Raw genomic sequence first — 14,992 nt, forward strand, 5'->3', positions numbered from 1 at the left:
GCGTGGACTTATCTCTGTGCCAGTACCATACTGTCTTGATGACTGTTGCTTTGTAGAACAGCCTGGAGTCAGAGAGGTTGATTCCTCCAGGTCCATTCTTCTTTCTCAAGATTGCTTTGGCTATTCGAGGTTTGTTTTTTTGTTTTTTGTTTTTTGTATTTCCATACAAATTGTGAACTTATTTGTTCTAGTTCTCTGAAAAATACCACTGGTAGCTTGATAGGTATTGCGTTGAATCTATAGATTGCTTTGGGTGGTATACTCCTTTTCACCATATTGATTCTTCTGATCCATGAACACAGTATATTTCGCCATCTATTTGTGTCCTGTTTGATTTCTTTCATCAGTGCTTTATACTTTTCCATATGTCGGTCTTTTGTTTCTGTAGGTAGATTGAGGTTTTTAAAGGCATATGCCACCCATCTCCATGCACGGCTCTGCAACCAAACATATCTCGGCTTTAAATTCTAATGTTTCGGTATTGCTTGGGCCAAGGATGTTGGGTACAGGGGTGTTAGGTTACAGTAACACCTTATCTCTCAAGTCTATGGAGGTTAACAGACTCTCTTGAGAGAATGCCTCATTTCAAAACCACATGCAGTCATAAAAATATGAGCAGTTTTTTCTTCTGTGTAAGGCACGTTAGCAGACATTGAGAGCTCCCGCAGTTACCGGGTGAATTTAGGACAAAGTGTGACAAAGTTTGTCATCTGGTCTTCCTTGAGGACTCCTTATTATTTTGAAAACGTTGTCATGAACTGATTTGCTAGGATACATATATAGAGTATATCTTTTATCTTTTCCATCGTTCAGCAATTTGCTTCTTATGTGTGTGTCATATTATGGTTTAATACTTACTCAAAAATAGAATGTTTTCCTTCCCTTGTGTCTTTGAGGAGAGGATTTCTAGATTGGTTATAAATTCTGAATTTTGTCTTCATCTGTATTACCCCTGGACAATCCGTTTTTCTTAACCAGTTGTTTTCTGTGTTGTGGAGACCTACTTCGTAGGTTGAACTCTGGGAGACAGATACGGCAGTACCAAGTGGAAAGAACAAAAATCCATATCATGGAATAAACTGTATTCTCTCAAAGTGTGTATGTTGAAGCTCTAACTCTCTGTATTTTATATGTAGTCGTACTGCATAAATTATAATTTCTTTCTGACCCTTTCTGGAAATAGGGCCTCTATATAGGTGGTTGGGTTAATACGACTGGTACTGTATAAGAAAAGGAGATCAGTCACAAACAACACAGAGACATCACTATGTGAAGACAAAGGCAAACAATGGCCAGTCTCAATCCAAAAGAGACGCCGGAAGAAGACAAATCTGCTGACCCTTTGATTACTGACTCGATCCCCAGGAGTTTGAGAAAACATTTATTGAAGCTGCCTGGTGTGGGGCACTTTGTTATGGCAGTCAGTTCCAGAAGAGGTGTCCTTTTCTTACATGTGTTTTCAGGGAATGGAAAATGGCTAAGAACTCTCTTTCCCATCAACTGAAAATCCTTAAAGATTCCTAATGCTCCCTAAGAGCTTTCAGTGCCTCTTTAGAGACTCAGCTGGGCTAGAACGTATTCTTATTTCATGGGTCAAGTTGGCCTATGAAATATCAGAATGAGCATAATCCACAGGAGGTGGTAGAAGAAGATACGCACATCAGGAAGGCAGTCTGTCCTCGTGAAAAAGATACAGTCCTCTCCTTTTATCCTTCCCATACATCTCTTTCTAAATCCTAGGTGGCAAATGGTAGTGCCCAAGGCATTGTTGCCTGTCGCTTTAGTGAAATCACATTGTTGTGATGTCATGGTCACCATGCCTCCTTAAACCTCCCCTCACCAAGACAGTAGGCTTCAGCAGCCATGAGGCAGCCTGGAGGATCACTACTGCTACTGCTGCTAAGTCGCTTCAGTCGTGTCCGACTCTGTGTGACCCCATAGACCGCAGCCCACCAAACTCCGCCATCCCTGGGATTCCCCAGGCAAGAATACTGGAGTGGGTTGCCATTTCCTTCTCCAGTGCATGAAGGGGAAAAGTGAAAGTGAAGTTGCTCAGTCGTGTCCGACTCTCAGCGACCCCGTGGACTGTAGCCTACCAGGCTCCTCCGTCCATGGGATTTTCCAGGCAAGAGTACTGGCACAAGGCCACCCAAACTGTTGGAGCCGCCTGGGCCTGTCCCCCACACAGTTGGCCAGGTGGGCTTGCTGGTGTCATCTTCTCCATGGCAGAGTCTATTGTCTGTGGCCGCCACTCTTCTCTCCAGTCCTCTGGATTCCTGGGACCCCCAAAGAGGTCACCATTCTAGCTTCCAAACTACATATCTGGAAAAAAAAAAAAGCAAAAACAAAACAGGAATACAATCTAGTCCAGACTGAAGGGCCCCAACCCATGGAGAGGTGCATGGTCCTCAACCCCAACAAGGGCCTCTATGAGCAGCAAAACCACAGCTCCACACAAGCTCACCATTAACACCTGCAGCCATGCCAGGGGCATGTCCCCAGTATTGACAAAGAGTATAGACTTCAAGTCCTCTACCAGCTCGAGAAACTCTGCTAGCAAGACCTCTCCACCGTCCACCTTAGCCACGCCCGAAAGACTCTCTACTGCAGCACATCAGGCCCAAGGCATACTCAACTGAGAATAATTGGAGGTCACACTACAGGTAGAGTAGGCCTTGGAGAAGACAGACACTCAAAGTGAAGCCATATAGAAGCCTTTAGTGCCAGTTTTGGAGAGAAAATGCTGATCTCCCAGATGATCAGGTCAATAGGATTCAAATCACTACTAACACTCAGCCTAGCTAAAATGAAGTGCAGGTTCCCTCTATGGAACTTAATAAATTTCACTGCAGGCCTGTCTGCAACCTCTAATTTCCATTCCTCAAAGGTTTTCGGTCAGTCAGCAGGCAGCCCAAAATGTGGACGGTAAATGGGGACTCGTGGAAGACAGTGAGGACTGCAAGAACAGAGAATCTTTCCCAGGCCGAGGACAGAGAAGGCTACAGGTTGGTGATATGATGGAGGGAGTTGGAAAGGAGAACGAAGGGGAGATCTGTGAGCTACAAGCTGGCTTTTTGAGGTGGTGGGAGCTGCTTCAGACATGCCTGCAGGCCTTGGGGACATATTTCCAAATTTAATAAAGAAATGTGGTCGCTGGCCTCAGTGAGCTTTTACAATCTTAATGCCTCAGCATACTGCTGCTGCTAAGTCGCTTCAGTCGTGTCTGACTCTGTGCGACCCTACAGACGGCAGCCGACCAGGCTCCCCAGTCCCTGAGTCTCCAGGCAAGAGCACCGGAGTGGGTTGCCATTACCTTCTCCGATGAATGAAAGTGAAAAGTGAAAGGGAAGTCGCTCAGTCTTGCCCAACTCTTGGCGACCCCCACCATGCTCCGTCCATGGGATTTTCCAGGCAAGAGTACTGGAGTGGGTTGCCGTTGCCTACGTACTAGACTAGACTACATGCAGTGTCACCACTTAGAAATTCAGCAGATATTTGGGGGGTTGTGTGGAACTTGCTGGAGACTTGCTGTATCAGACTTGTTCCAACACTTAGAATACTTAATAGAGCTGGAGCCAGGACTCAGCTATAGTGGACTGTTCTCGTAAGCATTATTCAGTTCAGTTCGGTTGAGTCACTCAGTCGTGTCCGACTCCTTGTGACCCCGTGGACACCAAGCTTCCTTATTCATCACCAGTTCCCCCGGCTTGCTCAGACTCATGTGCGTTGAGTCAGTGATGCCATCCAACCATCTTATCCTCTCTCATCCCCTTCTCCTCCTGCCTTCAGGCTTTCCCAGGGTTAGCGTCTTTTCCAGTGAGCCAGTTCTTCGCATCAGGTAGCCAACAGTTGGAGCTTCAGCATCAGTCTTCCAATGAACATTCAGGACTGATTTTCTTTAGGACTGCCTGGCTGATCTTGCATTCCTGGGGACTCTCAAGAGTCTTCTCCAACACCACAGTTCAGAAACATCAATTCTTTGGCACTCAGCTTTCTTTATGGTCCGGTTCTCACGTCCGTCCATGACTATGTGAAAAGCCATAGCTTTGACTGGATGGGCCTTTGTCAGTAGTTTAATGTCTCTGTTTTTTAATATGCTGTCTAGCTGTGTTATAGGTTTTCTTCCAAGGAGCAAGGGTGTTTGAATCCCATGGCTGCATTCAGCATCTGGAGTGATGTTGGAGTTGAGGAAAGTAAAACGTGTCCGTGTTTCCACTGTTTACCTTTCTATTCACCCTGAAGTGATGAGACCGGTTGCCATGATCTTAGTGTTTTGAATGTTGAGTTCTAAGCCAGATTTTTCACTGCCCACTGTCACTCTCGTCAGGCCAGACTCTTCAGTTCCACCTCGCTTTCTGCCAAAGGGTAGTGTCATCTGCATATCTGAGGTTAGCGATATTTCTCCCGGCCATCTTGATTCCAGGTTGTGCTTCATCGAATCCGGCCTTTTGTATGATGTACTGTGCATATAACTTAAAAAATCAAAGTGGCACTATACAGACTTGACGTACTCCTTTCCCCCTATTCGGAACCAGTCCATTGTTCCACGCCCTATTCTAACTGTTGCTTCCTGAGCTGCATACAGATCTCTCAGGCGGCAGGTAAGGTGTTCTGGTATTAGCGTTTCCATTAGAATTTTCCACAGCTTGGTGTGATTCACACAGGCCAAGGCTCTAGCGTACTCAGTGAAGCAGAAGTACGTGTTTTTCTGGAATTCTCGTGCTTTTTTGTGATCCATCGGATGTTGGCAATTTGCTCTCTGGTTCCTCTGCCTTTTCGAAGTCCCGCTTGAGCATCTGGAGGTTCTCGTTTCACTTACTGTTGAAGACTTGGAGACTTTGAGCCTTCCTTTGCCTGATGTGTGAGATGAGTGCAACTGTTGGTAGTCTGAACATTCTTTGACGTGGTGTTTCTTTGGGATAGGAATGAAAACTGGCCTTTTCCAGTACTGTGGCCACTGCTGAGTTTTCCAAATTTGCTGGCATATGGAGTACAGCACTCTCACAGCCTCATCATTTAGGATTTGAAATAGTTCAGCCGAAATTCCATCACCTGCACTAGCTTTGTTCATACTGGTGCTTCCTAAGGCCCAGTTGACTTGTCAATCCAGGAAGTCTGGCTCCAGGTGAGTGAGCACACCATCGTGGTTATCTCGGTCATTGTCAGTAGTTCTTCTATGTATTCTTGCCACCTCTTCTTAGTATCTTCTGCTTCCGTTAGGTCCATACCATTTTTGTCCATGATTGTGCCCCTCTTTGCATGAAATATTCCCTTGGTATGTCTAATTTTCTTGAAGAGACCTCTAGTCTTTCTCAGTGTATTGTGTTCCTGTATTTCTTTGCACTGAATGCTTAAGAAGGCTATCTGCTGTCTCCTTGCCATGCTTTGGAACTCTGCATTCGGGTGGATACATCTTTCCTTTTCTCCAGTGCTTCTCACTTCCCTTCTTTGTTCAGCTATTTGAAAGGCCTTCTCAGACAACCTTTTGCCTCTTTGCAGTTCTTCTTGTGGATGGTTGTCATCACTGCCTCCTGGACAGCGTTACGAACTTAGTGACCTGGGGAGTTCATCTTCCAGCGTCCTATCTTTTGCCTTTTCATACTATTCATGAGGAGCCGGGAAAGGTCAGTTTTCATTCCAGTCCCAGAGAAAGGCAAGGCCAAAGAATGCTCAGACTACTGCACAATTGCACTCATCTCACACGCTAGAAGAGTAATGCTCAAAATTCTCCAAGTCAGGCTTCAGCAATAAGTGAACCGTGAACTTGCAGATGTTGAAGCTGGTTTTAGAAAAGTCAGAGGAGCCAGAGATCAAATTGCCAACATGCGTTGGATCATCGATAAAACAAGAGAGTTCGAGAAAAACACCTATCTGCTTTGTTGAGTATGCCAAAGCCTTGGACTATGTGGATCACAAAGAACTGTGGAAAATTCTGAAAGAGATGGGTGTACCAGACCAGCCGACCTGCCTCTTGAGAAACCTGTATGCAGGTCAGGAAGCAGCTGTTAGAACTTGTCATGGAAAAACAGTCAAAGGCTTTGGCATAGTCAAGAAAGCAGAAATAGATGTTTTTCTTGACCTGTCTTGCTGTTTGGATGATACAACGGATGTTGGCAATTTGATCTCTGGTTCCTCTGCCTTTTCTAAAACCAGCTTCAACATCTGGAAGTTCATGGTTCACGTATTGCTGAAGCCTGGCTTGGAGAATTTTGAGCATTACTTTACTAGCGTGTGAGATGAGTGCAATTGTGCAGTAGTTTGAACTTTCTTTGGCATTGCCTTTCTTTGGGATTGGCGTGAAAACTGACTTTTTCCAGTCCTGTGGCCACTGCAGAGTTTTTCCGAATTTGCTGGCATATTGAGTGCAGCACTTTCACAGCATCATCTCCCAAGATTTGAAATAGCTCCACTGGAATTCCATCACCTCCACTACCTTTGTTCGTAGTGATGCTTCCTAAGGCCCACTTATTCCACCTTCCAGGATGTCTGGCTCTAGGTGAGTGATCACACCATTGTGATTATCTGGGTCGTGAAGATCTTTTTTGTACAGTTCTTCTGTGTATTCTTGCCACCTCTTCTTACTATCTTCTGCTTCTGTTAGGTCCCTACCATTTCTGTCCTTTATGGAGCCCATCTTTGCATGAAATGTTCCCTTGGTATCTCTAATTTTCTTGAAGAGGTCTCTAGCCTTTCCCATTCTGTTGTTTTCCTCCATGTCTTTGCATTGATCACTGAGGAAAGCTTTCTTATCTCTCCTTGCTATTCTTTGGAGCTCTGCATTCACATGGGTATATCTTTCCTTTTCTCCTTTGCTTTTGACTTCCCTTCTTTTCGCAGCTGTTTTTAAGGCCTCCTCAGACAGCCATTTTGTTGTTTTGCATTTCTTTCCATGGGGATGGTCTTCATCGCTGTCTCCTGTACAATGTCACGAACCTCCGTCCATAGTTCATCAGGCAGTCTGTCTGTCAGATCTAGTCCCTTAAATCTATTTCTCACTTCCACTGTATAGTTATAAGGGATTTGATTTAGGTCATACCTGAATGATTTCTTGTTTTCTCCATTGTCTTCAATTTCAGTCTGAATTTGGCAATAAGGAGTTCATGATCTGAGCCACAGTCAGCTCCCAGTCTGTGGATTAGATGAGCAATTGGATCAGATTAGCAGTTGCCAAACTCTAAGCTTTAACCTTTTCTGCCTCAGAGGATAGTGTATGCAATAGATAACGATTTCAGCTGTTGGAGCTGAATTATGGAATGAATGTGGGCCTGCAAGGTCTGTCTTCCATTTTTTTTTTTCCTTTTCCTGCAAGCTTCATAATCAAGACATCTCCCTGGAACCTCTCAACTCTTTCATATATAGATATTTTCAATACCAACCACTTGGCTATTTTGCTCCTTAGAAGCCTTCTTATTCGTACGTATCTAATTCTGTGCACATCACTTTGTAATAGGGCATGCAGTTTAGAGGTTGACCTTACTGCCCGGATTGGGCTTCTCTGGTAGCTCAGTTGGTACAGAATCCGCCTGCAATGCAGGAGACCCCGGTTCAATTCCTGGATGAGGAAGATCCGCTGGAGAAGGGATAGGTTACCCACACCAGTATTCCGGCCTAAAGGATTCCATGGGCGGCTGAGTCCGTGGAGTCGCAAAGACTCAGACACACCTGAGCAGCTTTCACTTTGACTTTAGAACCTGGATTACTAGTAGCAGCCATTAAAGGAACCATTCGATAGGATAATTGGACCCCGGACCTTGGACTTTGAGTATGGCGGCTAGTCAGTGGAATACATGCATGGTATTCTCATTGTACTTGATGTGCACGGCTCAGACAGTAAGATACCTGCCTGCAACGTGGGAGACCCAGGTTCAGTGCCTTTGTCAAGATCCGCTGACAAAGGAACTGTCTACCCATTCCGGTATTCTTGGCTGGAAAATTTCACGGACGGAGGAGCCTGGTGGGGTCCAGTCCATGGGGTCGCCAAGATCGGACACCATTGAGCAACTGACACTTTCCAACTCCTATAATATATGGGTGTGGGTTGCTTCATGGCAAATTTTAGTGGCCCAAGGGTCAGAGGTAACCTCGGATACAGGCATACAATAAGTAGGAAGACCAGTGGTAAAAACGAGAGGCAGTGTGGTCTGCTGGGAAGACCGTACCAGACTATACCTATTATAGTGCACCACTCAGGTCCCTTTCACTAGGCACCCCTCAACTCCATAAATCCTGGCCACTAATCTTTGTGAAAGGTTCCCTGTTCTGGAAAATTGCCTTTGGTCACATGAAAGCCTCCTCATCCAAGAGGTGAAAATCCCACATCTATGGGTGAAATTTTGACTGAGTGACATGGAAGCAAATGCCTTAATACAAAGTGAGATAAAGCCTGGTGCAACTTGGTCTCTGCTTGACCTTAGATTTTGTTTTCCCTCTGCTATATCTTGCTTCCCTCATTCCATTTCTCCTGGAAAACCCTCACCATTGAGTCCTGTGAGTAGCAAACATGGGCTCTGCTTTTAGGGAATCTGATGGAAAACATTCCCACCACAGAATAGCAACTACCACTCGCCAAGAAAAGGAAAGGGAAAAATATTCATACTCTAGCCTCAGTTTCTCTTAAGGTAAAATGCCACTCTCTGCTGCTATTTGCTATCCTTTGTGCAGACCTCTGAGATTACATTGTTTGCTGTTTCGTTTTTTTTTTTTTTTCTTTTTTTTTTCCTTTTTGATGTTCCTTGGCCACATAAGTCATGGAAAGGTATGCTTTTCTTAGAAGCTGATGATGTTTTTTTTTAGCTGATCTTTGGATGGACACCCAAAGTTGGTGGTTTTAACTTGTAAACAATATACTTCATGTTTTCAAGGGCTAGGATCTTAATAATCTGTCTTCAAGTCCAGAGTTTATTAAGATTTGTAAGTTTAAACATGTTTCTTATTGATTCCATTATTTAGGTTGAATGTTTCAATACAGACCTCTACCCCAGAAGAGAATCAAATAAAATCGCAAGTGAAATAGACTTGGGAGACGATCGTCTATTCCAGTTAGAGAAGACAATCTATCAAAGTGCATTGAGCAGGTCAATCTAAAATAGTAATCTAATAACAATCTGTAAAGTCAGAAAACTCTGCACGAGGAACTTAAAATAAGATTTCGTAGGCATGAGGTGGCCAAAGTATTGGAGTTTCAGCTTCAACATCAGTCCTACACCACCACCACCAAGAGTCCCCCTTCTCGACAGTATTTGGTATTGTCCAACGTCTTAATTTTTGACAGTGGAATGAGTATAAAGTCATACTTTGTCATTTTGAAATGCATTTTTTTATTATAAGATTGGCCATCTCTGCATATTTATGAGCTGTTTGTGTTTTGTGGATGAGTCACTGAGGCTTAACCTATCCACACTCACAGAGCTTGTAAGAGAGAACCAGAACGTAAACCCAACTGTCTCTTTTTCCTGGGATTGGGGTATACTGCTCAGCTTTTATTTGCATTTTTCTCTCTTTATTAAGGAACTTAAAAGGATCTTTCTCCTCCCACACAGATCTCTAGAAATTCGCAGCAGGAGCTGTCTTAGAAATATTCCCACTTCTCTCAGACTTCAAGACAAAAGAAAGATATACTTATTTTTTCTCTTTCTTTTTCATGTTTTAAATTATGAAACTATGATAACACATTTGCAGGAGGCTTGGAGAGTTCAGAACAAAGTTACATATAGTTCCACTATGTGGTGGTTGGTGGTTTAGTCGCTAAGTCAAGTCCAGTTCTTGTGACTGCATGGACTGTAGCCTGCCAGGCTCCTCTGTCCATGGGATTCTCCAGGCAAGAATACTGGAGTGGGTTGCCATTTCCTTCTCCAGGGGTCTTCCCGACCCAGGAATCAAACCCAAGTCCCCTGCATTGCAGGGAGATTCTTTACCAACTGAGCTATGAGGGAGCTATGGGGGAAGTTCTACTATAAATTAGAATTATTTTTAAGTAGATAAATTACAATTTTTAGTTGGACTTCCAATATCAAACTCAAAAAATTAATGGAATGAATAAAGGTAGAAGTCTATAGTAGATCTGAAAAGCAGTATGAACCAATTGGACATAACTTCAGATTTATATAGTTTTCACACAACAAGAGAATCCAAATTGTGTTCAAGTTCCCATAGACTATAAACTAGGAGACCCTGGAACATATCCAGGAACATAAAGTGCAAAAGTTTCATGGCCTGAAGGTATTGAAATCATATACACTCTGTTCTCCTATCACTGTGGAATTATGATAGAAGTTAATAGCAAAAGATATTGGAAAATAACCCACATATTTTCAAGTGCAGTGTGACGTTTCCCAAGAAAGATCTTTGACTTAGCCATTGAAAGCCTCTATAAAGTTAGAAGACTGAAAGAAACAAGAGGGTGATTGCAGAGAAGAAAACATTTTAATGAGAAAGACTTAAAGGAAAGAAACCCTTGTAGGTCCCTGAAACCTTTGGATTAGAGTCTTTCTGCTTGTCTGAAGGTGTGCTTCATGGTCAGTCCCCTCTTATCAGATACCTTTCCCCCTCTTTGGGATAATTCCGGGTTTCAATCATTTAGGAGTATATCTGGTATTTCAGGAATTGGTGACTTTCGAGGATGTGGCTGTGGACTTCAGTCCAGAGGAATTACCCTAACCTCAGTGCTTCTCAGAGGAAGCTCTACCGGAAGGTGATGCTGGAAAATTACAGGAACCTGGTCTCCCTCGGTAAGCCATGATGACCAAAATTGTTTCCAGACATTGGCATATGTCCCTAGTGGCAGAATCTTTGGAAACAGGCTTTATTTTTCTTGTGTGTAAATTTGCACTTGCCTGTTATCTCAGAGCCTTTAGAAACCAGGCTGGGAGTTCCTGAGGGTACAGGACAGAACCCCCAAGTTATAAGTCTCCTTCTTCAACAGGGTACCAGTTCCCTAAACCTGACATTATCTCACAGCTGGAAGAGGAGGGGTCACATGCTAGGGAGGAAGACGGGAGTGCAGTGACATGTCAAGGTGAGCCGTGAGACCGGGATCTTGGGGAGACAACCCTGGTCAGTGAGCAGGGGCTGGGAGCTGGTCCTCAGAGCCCACTCAGCTTAGGCAGAGGGCCGGTAGGTGCTTTCACCTTAGGGGCTCATGTGGTCACGCCACATCATGCTCACTCAGTACTTCTTTTATCTCCTCTCTGAAGCTCATCTCTTCCTCTCCTGCTCAGCTCCAGGGAGGCCAGTTTCCGTATCCTCTAATGTTCAAGCCCCTGCATTCATTTGTGCCTTTCCCCTGACAGCTAGAAATCAGAGGTCTTTCCTCTGTCACTGAGACAAGCAAAAACCTTGGTGTGATACCACTGCTCTTTCCAGCCCTCAGGGAGTTGACGTTACAAAGCACACATCAGGTTCTTACCACTCCGAAAAGAAAATCCAGACTTCTAGCAAAACATTTAAATCTGTCCCAGTCTGGTCCAAAAGTCACATCCAGCTTCATCTCTCATAGATACTCCTAGTAGAACCCTATATTGCTGCTCCCCAGGACTGTGTACTTCCATAGTCAGTGTCTGCTCAGAATAAGATTGCCGCCCATTTCACTGCTTGCTGAGCCCTAATGCCTTCCCCTGCCTGATCTTTTTCTGTTCCCAGATGAAATTCCCCAAACTCTCCTTTTGTACATTTATAGCCTGATTATAGAGTCTCTATACAGAGAGACTGTTCAGTCCAATGAACACCCAGGACTGATGTCCTTTAGGATGGAGTGGTTGGATCTTCTTGCAGGCCAAGGGACTCTCAAGAGTCTTTTCCAACAGCACAGTTCAGAAGCATCAATTCTTCAGCACTCAGGTTTCTTCCCCCTGCAACTCTCGCATCCATATGTGACTACTGGAAAAACCATAGCCTTGACTAGATGGACCTTTGCTGGCAAAATAATGTCTCTGCTTTTAAATATGCTGTCTCAGTTGGTCGTAAATTTCCTTGCAAGGAGTAAGTGCCTTTTAATTTCATGGTTGCATGCACCATCTGCAGTGATTTTGGAACCCCCCAAAATAAAGTCTGACACTGTTTCCACTGTTTCCCCATCTATTTCCCATGAAGTGATGGGACCGGATGCCATGATCTTTGTTTTCTGAATGTTGAGCTTTAAGCCAACTTTTCCACTCTCCTCTTTCACTTTCATCAAGAAGCTCTTTAGTTCTTTTTCACATTCTGCCATAAGGGTGGTGTCATCTGCATATGTGAGGTTATTGATATTTCTCCCAGAAATCTGGATTCCAGCTTGTACTTCATCCAGCCCGGCATTTCTCAGGATGTACTCTTATTAGATCTTAGGGATACTAATTTAAAAGAGACAACATAATAAATTGTGCAAAGCATAAAATATACACATACAATAAGAGTTGTACACAGTACAATGGAATATTAGCCATTAAAAAGAATGAAATAATGCCATTTGCAGCAACATGGATGGACCTAGAGATTGTCATAACGAGTGAAGTAAATCAGACAGAGAAGGAGAAATATCATATGGCATCCCTCATATGTGGAATCTAAAATGAAATATAAATGAAGTTTCACCACAGAAAGACTCTCAGACTTAGAGAACAAACTTATGGTTTGTTCTTATGGATAAACTTATGGATAACCAACAAAGTCCTACTGTATAGCACAGGAAACGTTGCTCAATGTTCCCTGGCAGCCTGGATGGGAGGGGAATTTGGGGGAGAATGGATAAATATATACATATGGCTGAGTCCCTTCACTGTTTACCTGAAACTATCACAACATTGTTAACTGGCTATACCTCAATACAAACAAAAAGTTGTTTGTTTTTTTTTTTAAGTTGTATAAAGGTATGATGACTGAGTAAAATATTTGCATGGGAGCAAGAACCACGGGGGTAATACCATGTTCAGGGGGATGATTTTCCTTTTTATCTTAATAATATTTTCTTTCAGCAAATGAAAATCAAGATTCAAATGTGCATAAATTGCTTTTATATGATTACATATTGTGACATCTTAATATGTATGAATATATAATCCCTTTATCTACTCTCGCTGCTCGGATATTAACATAAGGAGATAGAAAACCACTTAAGACAATGTAACCTCCTACTTATGATCTCTTAAGAGGTGCTGCTAATAAATTGAACATGAAGTTTTTAACTTTTTATTTTCTATAGCCAGTTAACAATGCCGTGATAGTTTCAGGCAGACAGCAAAGGGACTCAGCCACAGATACACACGTGTCCGTTCTCCCCCAAACTCCCCTCACATCCAGGCTGCCACTGAACACTGAGCAGAGTTCCCTGTGCTCCACAACAGGTCCTTGTTGGTTCTCTGTTTTAAATACAGCCATGTGTACATGTCTGTCCCACGCTCCCTAACCATCCCTTCCCTGCATCCTTCCCCTCAGCAACCATATGTTGAACATACAGCTTTTTCACACTTGACTTCGTGTGGTGCCCCTGGCAGGCACCCTGGACAAGACATCCACACATAAGAAAATATTCGTGCGTTACCTTCAGCCTAGAAAATAAGAACAAGGGAGAAAAACAAGATCCAGAACAAGATATGAATTTCCAAGAAGTTGACGTGCACTTAAGGTATGTGTGTGACTTAGAGGTGGGAGTCTCCTGACCTCTGGATGTTCCATGTGGATTCTGAGAAAAATGTCTGCTTCTTTAATTAGATGGAAATGTACACAACAGAGAGCTTTGCATCAAGTCTGACATTTAGTGCATGACTCCCTGGGACCCTCCAAGCTGGGTTGTTGACCTATTTTTCCTCTGGACCCCAAGCTGTGTTAACTCCTCGCTGACTTCTAATCCGGAATCAGCGATCCCTGTTGGGAACGTCCTTGTTGCTTCCCCCTTATCTCCATTCCTCCCTCAACCACTGTTATTTCTTACTTTTTGGGTTGCTGTTGTTGTTCGTCACCGAGTCACGTCCACTTCTTTGCTATCCCACGGATGCAGCACGCCAGGCTTCCCTCTCCTTCGCCATCTCCCAAAGTTTGCTCACACCCATGTCCATTGAGTCGGTGATGCCATCCAAACATCTCATCCTCTGCCACCTCCTTCTTCTCTTGCCTTCAGTCTTTCCCAGCCTCAGGTCTTTCCCAAGGAGTCCGCTCTTCACATCAGGTGGCCATAGTATTGGAGCTTCAGCTGGAATGTCAGTCCTTCCAATCAATATTCAGAGTTGATTTCCTTTAGGATTGACTGCTTTGATCTCCTTGCAGTCTAAGGGACTGTCAAGAGTCGTCTAATAAAATTGAAGCCAACAGATATAAACTGCCTGTATGGATCTCAGACACCACTTTAATCATTTGACATGTGATTGGGTTCAGGATACCTCACCCCAAAATATGGCACCTGGCATATTGAAGGTGAAGCAGTTTGAGAAAACAGCGGAAGGAAGAGGTTCACTCTCTTCCCCTTCCCCCTTCTTCCATGAAACAAGCCATAATCTCATCATGGGAGAAGTACCCTGCCTATAGCAGGAGGAAAGGAGCATTCTTATCTCCAAAGGGTGAGGAACACTTCCAAGAGGAAGCCTAACACACAGGCCTTGCTAAGTTTCTGCCAGCTTATTACACTCACCTCTTATTCCTTAACTGATCATATTCTTCCACAACTGTCCCCACCTCATCAAACCTAGTTTGAAATACTCAGGTCTGTTTCTTTAGGTCTTCATTTCCTTAGGAAGGCTCCTGTGTCACTTAAAACATATTAAAATAAGTTGTAAGCTTGTCTCCAGTTAATGTGTCTTTGTTGATTCATTTTCAGACGCACCCAGCGACCCTCAGCACGTGGAAGAAAACATTATCCACCTCTACATATTTTAATCCTTACATTTAGTAACTTGCTGTCCTTTTAGTCTAGAAGGACAGACTGAGGCTCAGAGAGCTTGAATGACCTCCAAATTGCAGGTTTTCAGATACAATACATAGAAGGGCACTTCTGGGGAATCCCCCACACCAGGGGTTTGTGAGCTGC

The 14,992-nt window shown here is 43.7% G+C and overlaps 1 long non-coding RNA gene across 1 annotated transcript in view; it reads left to right on the top strand.

Annotated features, from left to right (window-relative positions):
- LOC145537506 (uncharacterized) overlaps window positions 1-14,752 on the top strand; it is a 30,216-nt gene extending 15,464 nt beyond the window's left edge. The window contains exons 3-5 of the long non-coding RNA XR_014076392.1: window positions 10,600-10,727; window positions 10,922-11,014; window positions 13,408-14,752. This is a non-coding gene — a long non-coding RNA (uncharacterized LOC145537506). The remainder of the gene's footprint in view (window positions 1-10,599; window positions 10,728-10,921; window positions 11,015-13,407) is intronic.
- The last annotated feature ends 240 nt before the right edge of the window (window positions 14,753-14,992 follow it).

The sequence above is a fragment of the Giraffa tippelskirchi genome, chromosome Y (genome assembly GCF_054371585.1).
Source record: "Giraffa tippelskirchi isolate mGirTip1 chromosome Y, T2T-mGirTip1v1.2.pri, whole genome shotgun sequence".
In the NCBI taxonomy this organism is placed as follows: domain Eukaryota; kingdom Metazoa; phylum Chordata; class Mammalia; order Artiodactyla; family Giraffidae; genus Giraffa; species Giraffa tippelskirchi.